At 43.5% G+C, this 11,550-nt stretch overlaps 1 long non-coding RNA gene across 1 annotated transcript; it reads right to left on the bottom strand.

Annotated features, from left to right (window-relative positions):
* Window positions 1-5,520: 5,520 nt before the first annotated feature.
* LOC119402186 (uncharacterized) lies at window positions 5,521-9,975 on the bottom strand. Its single transcript, XR_005185666.2, has 3 exons — window positions 9,881-9,975; window positions 7,876-7,908; window positions 5,521-6,038 (listed from the first exon to the last, which is right to left on the bottom strand). It is a non-coding gene; the product is annotated as an uncharacterized LOC119402186 (long non-coding RNA).
* Window positions 9,976-11,550: the final 1,575 nt, after the last annotated feature.

The following is an 11,550-nucleotide window of genomic DNA, read 5'->3' as shown; positions in this document are numbered from 1 at the left end:
TACCATCAACCTCAACCTGTAAATAAATATAATTCAATTAAATGTAACATTTTTGTGGCTGAGGTATGGAATATTTTGACCGAGACGACGAAGCCGCTGCCGCTAGATCTACGCCTAAGCGGACGCCTTGCTCGACTGCCTCCGACACTACACGGTATCCCGATGTCGAACACCGGCGACCTACAGTCCTTTCCGACTGTTCCAGTGTGGACAACCGACATCTGGATACATCATATGGAGCTATGCGATTTCTCAGGAAAACCTGGCGATGACGGGGAGAAGTAGCTCACCCACCACAAGCGTGTGAGGAATGCAACGGCTAGAACCCCACGCCTCAGCGAAAGCACGTCGTTCTCTTCTTGACAGACACTGTACTGGTGTGGTTCGAGAACTACGAGTAATTTTTAACAACCTGGGTCCGCTTCGCTACTGAAATCCCACAGTGCTTGGCAGATTCCACAGCCAAAAAAATAAGTAGGCAGAACAGATATTGCTTCAGCGTGCTCAAGAGCCAGGGGAGGCATGTACTACGTACATAGAGACGATCCTCAAGTTGTATGAGACGGTGAATCCTCGAGTGTCCGAAGAGGACAATGTTAGGAGCCACCTGAAAGGTGCTGCTGAGGTTGTGTACAGCTACTATTCGTCAAGGAGAGTTTCGCCTGCGTCGGTGAGATCATCAAACATTGTAGCATATTTGAGAACTTCACGCCTAAGTTCGGCAAGTTAGCGAATGTTGCAAAGCGTGTAAGCGTTGAGCACAGCTACAGTTTCCGATTCGTTCTAGAGGCAATTGCAAGGCAAATTGTTCGCGAGCAACTCTAAGGACACAACAAATCGGTGCACGCCGAACCAAATGCTGGCGCATTTAACGCCTTCAGCCAACCTCACGAACCTGCATCAGTTGTATCCTCACTGTCGGCCATGTCAGGCGTATGAGATTGTCGAGTCAACCAGCTGAGATAGCACCGATGTTCCTTTCTCGACGACATGACGCACGACCAACGCATTATTCGGGATACGACCAGGGATCGGCATCAATGAGGCGGTGTTTACTACACTCATCTTACCAGGGTTGTTCCCGAAACTTGCAAGCATCATCGCTACCCGCGCTTTGCAAACTCAACTATCTGTACGTAGACAGGCTAAATAAGACAGAACATGGATGCGTTTTCTCCAAGCGTAAAAATGTTTTCAAGATCATTGTGTTCAACCCATTTAGTAAGTGACCTATTATGTACCTATTTGGAATAGGTACATAAAGATGAAAAATGACTATCCGCCACGGCGTATTTTTGTATGAATCAAGATTTTATTGACTGAACGTTCTAATACTGAGGAGAGAAATGTCCCATTTATTTGCCACACTAGGTGCCACACTTGTGGCAGTGCTATTTGAATTTTTCTTGTCTCAAGCATTTCAATAAAGTATCTTTGCTTCTTTGCTGGCGGAAACTTGGAAGCCCAGGCTTTGACATGAGTTTCATGGATTGCTCCACGGCTACAGCATCTGGGTGTTCATTTTTTGCAGACACGGAATTGACGTGCATTCAGCAAATACTGGAACTGGAGTTTTTATGCTGGTCTTCATCTAAAGCTCCTCCTACTTGAACGTTCACTTTCCATCTTTGAACAAGTGTTGCTCATACAAGTATTTGCTATCGTGTCAACCGTTGACAGTGCAGGATACGTTCTACAGCAAAAAGAGATCATTCATTAGTTTGCGTCACTTCCGTTTAACGAAACGTACCCGGGGATCATATGATATATACCACTGACTGTCTCGTAAATAATAGTGTCGATGAATTCGCCGTCTCAATGAATCGTGCTATAATCCCTATTGTGGCATTTGACACCTCACCCTATCATGCGTGAAATATTTTAGGGGGGCCCATCATATCAGCTGCGGTTGAGCCGTGCATTCGTATGGTTTCGCTGCGCACTTTTCTCATATATTTGGCTCGACCACTAATTCGGAGTTTACTGCGGGACTTATCTGTACCTTGCAATATTGTAAACAGGCCACGCACTTTCCATCGCTTCCGCAGTTTCTTAGTACCGAGAAGGACCGATATAGGAGCCCTGGTGTCTTAGAAACGACATCATGACATGTGAACCTGTGCAGCTGCATGCTGTTGATGCTGTGACTGATGATGATGATGACATATGGCTGAGCTCTTTGGAACAGGTGGGAAGCTTTTAACCACCCACTCGTTATGCCATTCATGTTGCATGCTTATTCCACGCTGCTTACGAAACTCTATGCAAAACAAGACACTTCTATTGGCTTTTTTTTTCAAAAGCAGCTGCACCCTCTTGAGTGTTTTTGTGGTAGTCTCGATTTTTTTTTCGTATGATGCCCACTAGCTGCAATTGATACTGGCGGCAGCTTCGGTGGCGGTGGCGGGAGATAAAGCCCCCAAAATAGGCTGTTTTTGTGAGCTTATGACATGTACGCTGTAGAAAAGAGCACCAGTGATAGCCATCAAAATGCATTGCTAAACCTACTATACTTACCCATTAGAATAACAGAGTTGGTTTTAGTTGGTACGTATTCATGTTATTGTATACTTACCTCTTGCTTCAAAGCAGCCGATAGTCAAGCAAACACCCTGCAGTCACTAGAAGCAGTAGTTTGACCACCTTCAAGGGATCTGTTAAATGCTGTGGAGAGCATAGAAGTTTACACTAAAGTTGTAGGCGGAGCAGTCCAGTAAGAAAGAGAACGATGTGTTGTGCGAATAGTAACACCTTGATGTATTCTGAACCAGAAATTACATTTTGCTTCGAAACTCCGAATGAGTCATACCTGCAATATGAAATGTAAAGCTGGTGTATGCAAATGTGGTTTTGTGAGTGAGTCATTGTTGTTCCACCAAGATTCTTAAAAGATCAAGTTCGGTTTACCAGATATGTAGAGGCCGGCACAATAAGTCGAAAGCGTTCTCAGGCTGTAATACAATTGTACGAAGATCAGTTGATTATATGATCATACAGGGGATGCCTTTTCTGACACTTTGACACAAACATTTGAAACGTCAATAAATGTGTCATTGAAAGGCCGTGTTGTAGTTGTTCTATGCGCGCTTGTCAAAAAGTAGTAGATGCCGCCTGTCCCATACAGGCGTGTCGCAGCACATCTCCTCTCCGTCCTACAACCTAATAAACGTTTTCACCACCACCACCATCTATAGGAAGAGTGGGTGCGTGTGTGTATGGTGCATATTTAGGCACATGCTTCCATTGTACCAGGCTCTGGTAACGACTTAAGGGGCGCCGCCAAATTATAAGAGAAGCCTCGACAAACTTCAGCGAACGTGACTGGATCTTCACGAGGGCCTTCATTTGCTGATTGGAAGATATTAAGGAAAAGAAGATATTTAAATGTAGGTCGTTGTGGTGCTTCTGGTGTTGCAGCAGGCAGGGCCTGGCCCGTATTGTCGGCAATTATTCCGTCTGAATAACTCATGAATTTTGTGGGTGTGCCACCACATGAGAACCAGTTCCGTGCCTCACAAGAAGACAATCAAAATTTATTGCACACGCCTTCTTGTTGCTTAGGGCCTTTCACGAAAAACGACATCCTCGAACCTCCCTTGCTTGGGACCACCATTTTGGAGGCTGCGGACTATCGCTTCTTACTACTGCGGGCAAAAGCAAATACGATGACGTCATTGTCGTCACAGAAGGCACATAGCGGGGAAGCGCATCACCGAGTCTAGAATTAACAAGGCAAATGGTATACGGAGTCAGTTGTGATGCGGTACAGTAGCATCGTTTGTTCTCGAAAAAATGTATCCATCGGGCATGCGGGATGTGTAATTTTGCGGATCACCCTGATGTTACTGCGGATTAGGTCTTTGTAGTTCTGATAAATCTTGGAAGCTCTTTTGGGACATGAGTCTACGCTTCGTGCGCAATAGGATCAGCCTTATCATTGCCTTCAAACGGCACATGGGGTGGGATCGACCTAAATTTTACAGTAAAAATTTTCCCGATGACATGTTTAGTTCGTACCAGAGAAAGTTCTTTACGAACTCGAGTCCATCCTCGAGTCCATTGGTACCACACAATCTTGTGCAGTACACAGCTACATATTCGCAAACCAGCGGGGATTGCTGCGCTTTCTACGCTGATATAGGCTTGAGTACGGCTACGCATTCTAGAAGGTGTAACTGAAGTCAAGTCAAGATGCAGTCGAGAAATTAGTCTTTCAGTACAGCATCAGCTGCCTAACTTGATGTGGTCTGCTAATGCGAATGACCACTTCTCGCAAGAGACGAAAAATCAGATTCAGAAACCAAGAACTGGCCGTGGTTCTGCCTTCTCGAACTAAGTGTTCAGGTCATGATTCCGGGGTATACTGGCATCCACCTCAAGACGACTCGCCAGCTTCCTTCGAGACAAATTTGCCTTTGCCATACGGTGCATGGGTTTGCACCTGTGGCCCGGACATGCATATGTCATAACTTATTTTCCTTGCAATTTATAACTGGCCTCTGTTAAAAGCGTTATAGTGAAATGTGATCGATATCTTCGCTATTTTTATTACCCAGTTAAATGCTCATTACACTTCTTTTGTCGTCCTCGTTTATTGATACAAGTGCATATGTGCTAGCCTTTTCCTTTTATCAGTGAAGCTGCTCTTGGTCAAGTCTTTCATGTCCGCGATATGTGGTAACGCTTGTGGACATCATAAACGCATATGCGCAACAGACATGGCGTGAATCGCCCTACTCACCACTGCTTCACTAAAAATTGTTGGGCAAGGGTTAGCCCAACAAACGATTATGTGCCAGCGAAATATGTGCGGCCTATCAGAAAACTGTCATAATCATAAACGCGTATGTGCCACAAAAATTGGGGAAATCCCATAACACACACCTACTAAAAAGAAAGAAGGGAAGAGCTAGCCCAACAAATCACGTACGGATTACCACAGTAACACACTGCCACGTGGTACTTTTCTATAAAATGTGGCGGCTATACTACCACCTCAAAGCTTAACTAAGAGTGTTTGATAAAGAGACGTTATCAAAAATATCTGAAAGACTTCCAAAACATAGAAATGTGTTATCCTGACGAAGGGAACGCCACCAGCTTCGATGTTTCATCGGTGTCCTCGAAGCGGAGCTGGTTGACTTTTTTTTGTACCCAGTGCAAAGAGAGACCAGAGACAACGTCCGTTTACTCAGCCGGCGGTTCTTGTTCTGAACCTGCGTCCTTGTAGCTTTTACACTAGGCGATTGAGCACTCGCCAACGCCCGAGCCACGCTGCCACTCTTACCATCGCAAGGTTTCAGATCACGGCTGACCTTTTTGTGCTCTTGTAGAGTTTCTATTGTACATGTAGCTTCGAGCTCGAAGGACTGGTGTCTTGGTAAGACTACGTGAATTTAAACAATCCCGCAATTCTTACGTGGCAGGCAAATAAAACTAGGCAACATAATCAAAATTAGTAAGCCTAGAAGTGAATGATGCGTGCATGCATATAGGAAAAGTGTACACTGGACACCTAAGTATTGCTCAAAATGTTTTATTGAAACATTCAAAGCGAGGAACAGACGAGTAGTTTCCATAATATGCTGAAGCAAAGACATGCACTGTACGTACACAGGATCTCATACAGACTCAAAGCAGTCCCGAAAGTGGTAGAAACAGTTTCGAATGGGACAGCCATAGTAGACAATTTCATGGTGGTATGCTTAATGCCGTGGTTCGCTTATTTTGCTGTTGTTCCTTTTTGTCGCATAACCAATTATCGTTCCATGAACACGTGCTTGGTTGTCTAATGCCATCAGGTTCACCGGTCGTGTTCCAGAACATGTACTCCTGGTCTACATTGAAGGTAAGCACACAGCTGCTATGTCTATTGACTGTATTCATCTGACACTACCATGGCCGTTGACGTGGAAGTCAAATAATGCCACGATTCGCGTCTTGCGTACTCTTTTGGCTTCGAGTCCTTGCACTCAGAAACGGTCCAACTTGTCAGTTCCCCGGTAGAGCACTGTGGCGGTGAGGCCAACGCTACTACTCTGTTGATAGAAGAATAAAAGAGCATATCAAAGTTAAACTAAAAATATACATACCGTGATTGCATGGGTGGTATACCTCTATTCATGCCTAAACTGAAACTTCCCTTAGACCTCAGGCATCCTGTGCTGTACCGCTAGAACGTTTCCTGGGCAATGGTGTCCTTTCTGTGCTTTCGACAACGCAATAATCAATAGGGATTCAAATGCACAAACGATGAATTCATGTCTGACGCAACCTCTCCTGAGTAATTGTGTGGAGAGAATGCGTTAACGCCTGTTATCAGACAAGGAATGCTGTTCTCCAATCATGCCAGGCCACTTATTTTCAGGAAATCCTGCATCAGCCGCTTACAACAAAACCTCTCTTTATCAAACTAGAACTCCGGTAAACAAAACTAGGAAGAAATTCACGGTAAAACATGTGCCTGTTTTTGCCGGGCGTAGGTCATCCATTATATACTGGTTACACTTACTGTGTTGGAAGGCATATTGCCCAGAAGGGTCGACGTGCTAACGAAAGCCTACCTCAACGTAATTACGCAGTCACAGGCCTTGTTTTGAACTTTTGAACGCAAAAGTTCTGTGATGACACTACAGTCGTTTCTGACTATAAGGATCAGCTGAGTAGAGAAACAGTAGACGTATTTTATACTAACAAAAAAATGGAGAGATGGATCAGTTAACTATGTGTTCGATGGAATAAGCGCGAGGTAGTGTTTTGAAAAAGTGTAATATTACTACTTGTCATTATTGAATAACCTATGTAATGAGTGTAACGATTAGCTTAGGGCAAGACTTGATGCGAGATATGGCCTGTCTTTGACGCCCGGGTTGTGCAAGTACACCTTGTAGAAGTTATTGTAATATTGATTTTCCTTATATCTTTTGTGTTCGAGGGTGTATCTTCCTTTATACAACCCTGATTTTGGCGCTGATAAATGTTAAAAGGTTCTGCAATACATCGTCGGAAGTTAAGCGCGGGGTTGTATTCTCATGCCATTGCACTAAATTTCGGAGACTGCGCGTGTTCCACCTTACGGTATGAAAAATGCTCGCCAACTCGCCCAATTTCGCACTGTGCTGAACTAAAACCAGCACCCAAAGTTTAAATATGCGCCAATTTAGGTGACCAGCTCTCGAGCAATTGCAACAAAATCTGCATAAGATCGTTCATAATGCTCAAAAACCAAAAGGGCGTATCTGCAGCATTATGCTTTTGATAAAAACGTGCTCCTGTTATTTCAGACATCTTTAAATATTTGTCAAAAAGAAACGGACCTGGCCATTCGGTGTAGTTTGTCGCATACGCCTACTCAAGTACAAAAGACAGCGCACTGCGCCGACGAAGAGGTAAGAGATGGCGTAGAGACGGTGTCTTTCACGTAGTACTCGCTGTTATTTTTCCTGCTTGATTATTACACCCTTTTATTTGAGCGCACCTTGCTCTAATGTTTGATTTTGTCTTTACCGGCTTAGGATTTCTGTTCTTCACCGTCACAACCGCGTGGTAATAAGTTGACATCATATAGATTGCAGTGGCTCTAAGTTTCTTGTGTTATGCATTCTAAATCTTTGCATTATGGCAATTTCAATTTTTTTTTCTTTACACAATCTCGTGTAGCCAAATAATATTATCAGCGTTTCGAAATAAGCGGAATATAACACACGGCTTACAGGTTCCACAACATGCATCATGAAAGCCACAAATATGCCGCGAATTCGAAACTTTTACCCATGATCACTCCTCCGCGGTATTCACATGCAATTGTCCAAAATAGGTGCATAACATGCAATGATGATGCTTTTTTACAGGTTAGTATATATGAAAGGTACGTACTCCCAGAGGGCCTTATTCCTAGCGACTGCACTCCTGTAATGTAAGCAGTAAGGCATGAAATAATAAAATGAGCAAGAAGGAAACTAAAATATCATACACCATAACGTACACCTATCAAATCTATCATACTGCAGGATCGTTTAAACATGTATCTGACTTGTTAGCATAAATGAGCAAGCAAATATGAGAAAGCCTTAATATATGTACGCATGATAACATACAATAGCAAAGAGGGGAATCAACTTCAATTCGTGAAGAATAGCATGCTTGGGAGTAGGAGTCTTCAAAATTGGGCAAGGTTTTGGGAATGCCCAGCTATTGGTTAACTCTGGGACCAGCGCAGTTATTGTGTGCTTGCTAGGGCGCCGTCAAGTAATATCCGTATACCAAAGAACACATGAATGTCCGCGAGGGATGGGGAGTGGGCGACAAGATATCTCAGAACTCTGTAGTCATTTGATAGCCCTGAGATAAGTGAACAGCAAAAATTAGATTCAAGCAAATTATCCTTGAGCGTTGCGCCTTCTGTGGTCAGTTCCAAATTGAAATGTAATCATGCTGTAGAAGCCCTTTGTGTGAAGGCTTCCAATGTGTTCTGCTCTACCTCTTTCATTTTGGAAACAAAATAAATGTCTATCACGTTGAAGTGCTCTGCAGCTTAGACTAATCACCGATGTAACACAACTTTCCCTGTTTCCAAACTGTACGCTGTAAATTTATCGTTTCGGTATTTTACGCCTGTTGCTATATGCATGGGCTTTCCGAGAGGAAATGTGTATTACACGTGTTTTGCGTGCTGTGTGTTGTGTGGGAGATATTATATGTTCCAAAGCAATTTAAGGAAGAGGACGTATTATTCACTGCAAGGTGATCCGCGTTTCGTGTTTGTTATTGATTACACGTATCAAAGAGAGATAATTAGTTTGAGTGGAGGTTTTAGTAAATACTGCGACTAGTGGAATTTGATTTGTTTTCAGTTCGTGAATTGTACCTTATATGAACGTCTGTTTTTGACGACGCCGTGAACTGGGATCCGGCGCCGCTATTCACATCTCGCGTAAGACATATTTAGTTTAGATTTACCGTTAAACGCAGTCGGCAGTGGGGCTTCAATACCTCAGTATGAGCAGCAAACCGATAGCGCAACTAAGTGACTAGTTACATCTATTGGCACCTCCTGGCTCACCGACTACCAAAAATTTGATTGAAATTAAGCTAATCAGTCTACAATTCGAGTAAATTGGATCAAATGAATGTTTCGAGCACACTGTGTTTGCTGCATTGAGAGTTCTTATAATTAATGTATTCTAATGTTTAACTGTGGCACAATGCGTTAATATGTGTAATCAAGCGTGACACTTCCGTACAGCTTCACGTTTGAAAATACAGAAACTTGGTTATTTTTTAGTTTAAGATAGATTTACCAGCGGAAAAAAGACGAAGGAACACACAGCGCTGACCAGCGCTGTGTGTGTGTGTGTGTTGCTTGTTAAGTCTTTCGTCTTTTTGCGCTAGTAAATCTATTTTAATCATGAACCGACTCGCCTAAGCAGCAGTTTTAGCGAAGTTTATTTCTCAGTGTTCGTGACTGTTGCTAAGAACAACCGTTATTTAACTTGCTGCTGAGTTTGAGAGACGCACGGGACCGTCATATATATCTACTGAGGATAATAACCTGCGCATGCCGTTCGTTGAACGCTAATTGGTTACATTACACTCTGAATACAATTTCGGCACACCGCCTTTTGTTAGAAGCGTATAATCGCATCACCGAAACAATTGCCTTTTCATCACATTTACAAACAATGGAAATCCTCAAATGGCAAAGGCGTAAGGTCGGAACCACTAGTATCATGGCAGTGGACGTGTCATTTTCCACTAGATGTATAATCATGCCATGCTTTATGGGTTATCAAACTTTTTTGAGAAGATAACGTGAAACTAACATGCTTTAATGTCTAGTGTGCTGTTTTCGACCATTAAATTTGTGGAATGTGGTACATACTTTGAGGTGGTGCGGGCCGACCATGGGGAGGTCGAGCTGGAGCTGAAGATATTACGGTGGAATGAGTAGGCACGCAAGAAGTTTCGCAAAAGGTCAGTGCAAGGAAAGTAGTTGTAAAAATACAATAACGTTGAAAACAACAGGAATCACATGCACATGTAGTTTGTGCCTTAATAACAGTTTACACAAAACAGTGCGAACTCGGACTTAGCTTCAGCGTGAGCTTTGCAAATGACGTAAGGTACGCTACATTTCTATGAAAAAACAAGGGTCATTACATGCAATGACGCACACCTCATGCAGATAGTCCGATCACTTGGCGACAAAGAACGCGGAGGGGTTCGTACGCAAGCCCGAAAGGTGTTCAGTGATGGCCTTCTAAAACTATCCGAAAGCTGAGGGTAGTCTCTAACCGATCTCACAAGATCTTTTGACGTTCGCCGCAGGAAGCTGAACAACAGGGCTCTAGAAGAAATTGTACCCGCTGCCACACAAAGCAACTAGATAGCAAGTCTACGGCAGCGTTCCTTCTGCTTAGTTCAAAAATCGCGCTCCCCGACATTGAAAAAGACAAGTGAGACCCCAGTAAAAGCGGTGTCCACAAAATGGAGCATTTGTTTTTGGCTTGGCTTCAGTTTCAATAACATTTCAGCGAACGTTGGGCACTGCTTTCGCTGGCCTGATGCGTAAACTATGTTCACATATATAAAAATGACGTAGTTCTCTCTTCTAAAATTTGTGCAGAATATTCATCGCATACGGATTGTTTTAGAACCACTCCAAAAGCTCAGCACAGAATAGCATGACAAAAATGTTACCTTGCTTATAAAGAGGGACAGTTTCCCGGGTATGGCTCAATTGCTAGAGGACCCCCACCGTGCGAACACATGCTCGCTGCCATAATTTGAGCGCTTGCTGTTAATCCCACCCGTTGTTTTCTTTGGTTGTGCTCCTATAATGGTAGATTTTTGTTGGCTTTTCAAAATATTCTACTATGGACTCACTTTTTAAAGAATTAGATGTCATTAGTTTAAAAGAATAAGCATCAGGTAGCCTTTCATGCACAACGCTTCCATTTAGCACCCGGCATTGAACAAATCAGGGATGGTACTAAAGGTAGGAACATCACTCTAGATACAGGCAGTGGCGTTGAAGGTTACTGGCAGATCTAAGTGGGCACCGACTGCTCCTTGGCGAGGCTAATTACTCGCCTGCAAAAGAGAATGTCTCATAATTGCCTGAGTGAGCTCTAGGATTTGCCCACAGTATAGCACCTTAAAGGTGAGATACCATTCTTCATTCTGTTGACCAACAAACATACGCGATCCTTCTCGACGACTATCGTGGTGTAGCTTCGGGTGAAGAAATGAGATGTCAGCGCGTTGATAACTATGTTTTTGACGGAAGACATCAGCATAATGAAAGCGGGTACGATTAGCTATGGCGCGAGAGAGAGAGAGAGAGAAACTTTATTTACAGAAAGGCAGAGAGGTAAGCCTGAGCTATAGTTTGCTCTGGCTGCTACTCTACACTGGGGAGACGGGACAGGGGAGCGAAGAGTGATGAATGACGATGGTAAGGTAGGGAGATGAGATATAGTTCGTGACGCTGGGGCAAATCTAAAGACGTGCATCCAGTCCAGTGGCTTGTAAGAAGGCTACGAGTGCTTC

Source organism: Rhipicephalus sanguineus, chromosome 8 (assembly GCF_013339695.2).
Source record: "Rhipicephalus sanguineus isolate Rsan-2018 chromosome 8, BIME_Rsan_1.4, whole genome shotgun sequence".
NCBI lineage: Eukaryota > Metazoa > Arthropoda > Arachnida > Ixodida > Ixodidae > Rhipicephalus > Rhipicephalus sanguineus.
This window is presented reverse-complemented; position numbering and strand designations above follow the sequence as displayed.